Consider the following 6,771-nt stretch of genomic DNA (forward strand, 5'->3'; position numbering starts at 1 on the left):
AATGTCTCCCCATCATGCCTGAAAGCCTGTGCAAATCAACTCGCGCCGATCTTCACCTGGATCTTGAACAAGTCACTGGAGACGTGTGAGGTCCCTTCTTGCCTCAAACGATCCACTATCATCCCGGTGCCCAAGAAACCCACCATTCTAGGATTGAATGACTACAGGTCTGTAGCACTGACGTCTGTGGTCATAAAATCCTTTGAGCGGCTGGTGTTGAAGCACCTGAAAGACATCACATGCCCCCTGCTGGACCCCCTGCAGTTTGCTTACCGAGCAAACAGGTAGGCAGATGATGCTGTCAACTTAGGCCTACACTTCATCCTGCAACAACGCGACCGTCCAGGGACGTACTCCAGGATCCTGTTTCTAGACTTCAACTCGACCTTCAACACCATCATACCAGACATCCTCCACCAGAAGCCCACCCAGCTCAACATCCCAGCCTCCACCTGTCAGTGGATCAACAGCTTCCTGACAGACTGACAGCAGCAGGTGAGACTGGGGAGCATCCTCTCCAGAACCAGATCAATAAGTACTGGTGCCCCCCAGGGCTGTGTTCTATCCCCACTCTTCTTCTCCCTCTATACAAATGACTGCACCTCAGCGGACTCGTCCGTGAAATTCCAGAAGTTTGCAGATGACACCACTGTCATTGGACTGATCCAGGACGGTGATGAGTCTGCATACAGACAGCAGGTGGATCGGCTGGTACACTGGTGTAGTCAGAACTACCTTGAACTCAACCCACTCAAGAATGGGGAAATGGTGGTGGACTTTCGGAGAACACCACCCCCATACACCCTCCTCACCATCCTCAACAACACCGTGTCGGCTGTGGACCACTTCAGCTTCTTAGGAACCACCATCTCTGAGGACCTGAGATGGTCTTCACACATGGACACTATTCGGAAGAAGGTCCAGCAGAGACTGTACTTCCTGATGCAACTCAAGAAGTACAACCTTCCACAGGAGCTGCTGGTCATCTTCTACACTGCCATCATTCAGTCTGTCCTGTCTTCATCCATCTCAGTGTGGTTTGTCGCATCCACAAAACAGGACAGGTCCAGACTGCAACGAATAATCAGGACTGCAGAGAGAATAATCAGGGCTGACCTTCCGTCCATCCAGGACTTAAACTGTTCAGAGCTTTACCTTCAGGCCGCCGCTACAGAGCACTGTTTACTAAAACCAGCCGCCACAGAGACAGTTTCTTCGACCAGGCTGTTTCTCTGATGAACATTTAATAAAGTACCAAACAATAGCATACAGATGTTGCAAATGCACCTTTTTATTTATATATGCGTATATTTGTATATTGTAAATATGTATATTCTTTAATGCAAAAAATAAAAACCAGAGAGCAAAGTGTACCGGAGTCCAATTCCTTGTTTGTATGTACGAACTTGGCAAAAAAGCTGATTCTGATTCCGGTCCTGATTCAGACCGAGATCCGCTATTTGATGATGTCTGCTCCATAGAATGTCCTGTGACTGTTTACATGAAACTTGACATTAGGCTAGATTTCTCATTGCTCAATCATCCATTTTCCATAGCCTATTGTTGGTGCCTATCTGCGGCATAAAAAAGGGCAAGAGGTTGGGTACACCCTGGACAGGGGGCCAGTCCATCACTGGACCAAGACCGACATGCACTAGGCCAGAGGTGTCAAACTGCAGTCCTCAAAGGGCGGTTGTACAGCAACTTTTGGATCTGTCCCAAATCCAGCACGCCTGAATCAAATGTCCTCCTCGTGCACTCAAGTTCAACAGAATGTTGCTAATGACCTAACTATTTTATTTAGCTCTATTGACACTGAGACACGTCTGAGAGTTGAAGGACACTGAAACACGAGGACATCTGTGCACTTGACTAAAAACCAAACACATTTACTCCGATACGGATTTATAATGACCAGGTAACCTAACATTTATCTGTAAACTTTATACAGAAAGGCCTAAGGAAAATTCCAACCTTTGTGTTGTAAGAAGAGAGTGCTTACCACTAAACCACAGTGAAGCAAGATTTATTATTAATCAATGTGAAAAAAACTTTTGGTTGTTCCCGACAAATATGAATAATGCAACACAAGCCATTTCGTAGCTAACAAAGGGCAATGAGAGCCAGTTCCTTTCCCAGTGTTTTCTATGGCCACAGGCCAATAAATCATAAAAAAGTTCTCTATAGATTCAGCCAATCTATGTAACAGAACATATAGGATAGCGCTGAGATTTCCTGCAGGTTAATGCTGATGCTTCTACATGGTTTGGAGATGTGCATCTGAGAAGTTAGAACAAAAAGCACGAATAATGAAAACAGAGCAATGTAAAGCATTAAATATTATGTTTGTATATTGCATATTCATTTCTTTAACACAGAAATGTTTTTGCTAAGACTAAGAAGAAACAGATTTTCTTTTTCATTTAGGAAAAATGGTATACTGATGACCTTTTTCTCACCCATCTAGGATCATTAGTACAACTTTATTTCACCCCAGGTGAGTTTGACTGTCAACATTTGCTTGGTTTCACAGTGTTTTCAAATTTAAAGTAAATATTTCATATCTACCAGTGTTGGTCTGCTCATAGTTTTTTGTGTTTATTCAGGGATCATAATAAGCCATAACTTATAAGAGTCAATTGAGCAAATTGGAGATCAGTGTCAGAATAAATAGAATTAGGGTGTAACATAAAGTGTTCAGAAAAAAATATACAAGTTCACTAAAGTTTACATGAGATTTGAGCATGCTTGTGAGTATTTATCTTCATAATTCCTGAAAATCCTTAACTACAAAAAAACAAAACAAAAAAAAACAACAATGGTTAAAGGGTATGAGTATGAAACAGTTAGGTTACAGGTTCCAAATGGAAGTAGAAAATGTGAAATGGTGAAATGTGGGTTCAAAATGGGGGTTAGAATTGGCAAAGGGGAAACTTGACCCAGTTAAGCCCAAATACACCCTTAAGGCATAACATTCTGACCACCTGTCAAATAGACCAGTGGATCATTTAAGTTTTGTAAGTTGCAAGGTGGGGCCTTCATGGATCAGACTGCAGTGCACATGATCGGCAACAATGCTAGGAGGTACAGGGGTTGGACAATGAAACTGAAACACCTGTCATTTTAATGTGGGAGGTTTCATGGCTAAATTGGACCAGCTTGGTAGCCAGTCTGCATTGATTGCACATTGCACCAGTAAGAGCAGAGTCTGAAGGTTCAATTAGCAGGGTAAGAGCACAGTTTTGCTCAAAATATTGAAATACAAACAACATTATGGGTGACATACCAGAGTTCAAAAGAGGACAAATTGTTGGTGCACGTCTTGCTGGCGCATCTGTGACCAAGACATCAAGTCTTTGTGATGTATCAAGAGCCACGGTATCCTGGGTAATGTCAGCATACCACCAAGAAGGACGAACCACATCCAACAGGATTAACTGTGGACGCCAGAGGAAGCTGTCTGAAAGGGACGTTCGGGTGTTAACCCGGATTGTATCCAAAAAACATAAAACCACGGCTGCCCAAATCACGGCACAATTAAATGTGCACCTCAACTCTCCTGTTTCCACCAAAACTGTCCGTTGGGAGCTCCACAGGGTCAATATACACGGCCGGGCTGCTATAGCCAAACCTTTGGTCACTCATGCCAATGCCAATCGTCGGTTTCAATGGTGCAAGGAGCGCAAATCTTGGGCTGTGGACAATATGAAACATGTATTGTTCTCTGATGAGTCCAACTTTACTGTTTTCCCCACATCCGAGAGAGTTACGGTGTGGAGAAGCCCCAAAGAAGCATACCACCCAGACTGTTGCATGGGGGTGGATCAGTGATGGTTTGGGTTGCCTTATCATGGTATTCCCTTGGCCGAATACTTGTGCTAGATGGACGCGTCACTGCCAAGGACGATCGAACCATTCTTGAGGACCATGTGAATCCAATGGTTCAAACATTGTATCCTGAAGGCGGTGCCATGTATCAGGATGACAATGCACCAGTACACACAGCAAGACTGGTGAAAGATTGGTTTGATGAACATGAAAGTGAAGTTGAACATCTCCCATGGCCTGCACAGTCACCAGATCTAAATATTATTGAGCCACTTTGGGGTGTTTTTTAGGAGCGAGTCAGGAAACGTTTTCCTCCACCAGTATCACGTAGTGACCTGGCCACTATCCTGCAAGAAGAATGGCTTAAAATCCCTCTGACCACTGTGCAGGACTTGTATATGTCATTCCCAAGACGAATTGACGCTGTATTGGCTGCAAAAGGAGGCCCTACACCAAACTAATAAATTATTGTGGTCTAAAACCAGGTGTTTCAGTTTCATTGTCCAACCCCTGTATATGTCAAAGTAACATCTACACTTCCCAACAGAGCCCACAGCATCGCACTGTCTGCACTGCCTTGTCTTCTTCCTAAGTGCATCCTGGTGCAATATGACACCCAGCCATTCAAATGATGTTAAAGAAAACATGTTTCATCAGACCAGGCCACCCTCTTCCAATGCTCTGTTGTCCAGTTCTGATGTTCACATGCCCAATGATGACCAGTGGACATGGCCTTAGCATGGATTCCGTGACTGGGTTCAGATGCACTGTACAGGTCCTTCTCAAAATATTAGCATATTGTGATAAAGTTCATTATTTTCCATAATGTCATGATGAAAATTGAACATTCATATATTTTAGATTCATTGCACACTAACTGAAATATTTCAGGTATTTTATTGTCTTAATACGGATGATTTTGGCATACAGCTCATGAAAACCCAAAATTCCTATCTCACAAAATTAGCATATTTCATCTGACCGATAAAAGAAAAGTGTTTTTAATACAAAAAACGTCAACCTTCAAATAATCATGTACAGTTATGCACTCAATACTTGGTCGGGAATCCTTTTGCAGAAATGACTGCTTCAATGCGGCGTGGCATGGAGGCAATCAGCCTGTGGCAATGCTGAGGTCTTATGGAGGCCCAGGATGCTTCGATAGCGGCCTTTAGCTCTCTAACGTTCTCTTCACAATATCCCACAGATTCTCTATGGGGTTCAGGTCAGGAGAGTTGGCAGGCCAATAGAGCACAGTGATACCATGGTCAGTAAACCATTTACCAGTGGTTTTGGCACTGTGAGCAGGTGCCAGGTCGTGCTGAAAAATTAAATCTTCATCTCCATAAAGCTTTTCAGCAGATGGAAGCATGAAGTGCTCCAAAATCTCCTGATAGCTAGCTGCATTGACCATGCCCTTGATAAAACACAGTAGACCAACATCAGCAGCTGACACGGCACCCCAGACCATCACTGACTGTGGGTACTTGACACTTGACTTCTGGCATTTTGGCATTTCCTTCTCCCCAGTCTTCCTCCAGACTCTGGCACCTTGATTTCCGAATGACATGCAGAATTTGCTTTCATCCAAAAAAAGTACTTTGGACCACTGAGCCACAGTCCAGTGCTGCTTCTCTGTAGCCCAGGTCAGGCGCTTCTGCCGCTGTTTCTGGTTCAAAAGTGGCTTGACCTGGGGAATGCGGCACCTGTAGCCCATTTCCTGCACACACCTGTGCATGGTGGCTCTGGATGTTTCTACTCCAGACTCAGTCCACTGTTTCCGCAGGTCCCCCAAGGTCTGGAATCGGCCCTTCTCAACAATCTTCCTCAGGGTCCGGTCACCTCTTCTCGTTGTGCAGCGTTTTCTGCCACACTTTTTCCTTCCCACAGACTTCCCATTGAGGTGCCTTGATACAGCACTCTGGGAACAGCCTATTCGTTCAGAAATTTCTTTCTGTGTCTTAACCTCTTGCTTGAGGGTGTCAATAGTGGCCTTCTGGACAGCAGTCAGGTCGGCAGTCTTACCCATGATTGGGGTTTTGAGTAATGAACCAGGCTGGGAGTTTTAAAGGCCTCAGGAATCTTTTGCAGGTGTTTAGAGTTAACTCGTTGATTCAGATGAGTAGGTTCATAGCTCGTTTAGAGACCCTTTTAATGATATGCTAATTTTTTGAGATAGGAATTTTGGGTTTTCATGAGCTGTATGCCAAAATTATTCGTATTAAGACAATAAAAGACCTGAAATATTTCAGTTAGTGTGCAATGAATCTAAAATATATGAATGTTCAATTTTCATCATGAAATTATGGAAAATAATGAACTTTCTCACAATATGCTAATATTTTGAGAAGGACCTGTATATTCTGACGCCTGTCTTTTAAACCCAGCAGTAACATCTTCAGCAGTCTGAGGTATGGTAGTTCATCTGTTGGTTTGGACATGGGGGCTAGCCTTCACTCCTCACATACATCAATGAGTCTTGACACAACTTGCCACTGTTTTCTCTTTGGACCACTTGTGATAGATAATGACTGCTGGAGGCCAGAGACACCATAACTGCAATTTTGGAGATACCGTGACCCAGTTGTCTCAAATTCGTATGCTTCCCAATTTGACCTGCCTCTAACACATTGACTTTGAGGTCACATTGTTCACTAATGTGCCCAATATATTGCTCCCACTAAGGTGCCGTGACAAACCAAGAACCAGGGTTATTCATTTTACCTGTCATTGGTCATAATGTTATGCCGGATTGGTGTATATATCGTTAGCAGTGAGGCTTAGCTGTATGATTACAGCTTACAAATTTGTCCTCTGCATTTTCATTCTTAAAATCAAGTTTACTTAGAGTGGTTCAACAGTTTGTTTTTTTTACTTATTTTACATATTATTTTATTTCATTTTTTACCTTGTTTTTTTTTTTTTTGGTTGGAGACCAGCTCC

This window comes from Girardinichthys multiradiatus, chromosome 14 (assembly GCF_021462225.1).
Source record: "Girardinichthys multiradiatus isolate DD_20200921_A chromosome 14, DD_fGirMul_XY1, whole genome shotgun sequence".
Taxonomy (NCBI): domain Eukaryota; kingdom Metazoa; phylum Chordata; class Actinopteri; order Cyprinodontiformes; family Goodeidae; genus Girardinichthys; species Girardinichthys multiradiatus.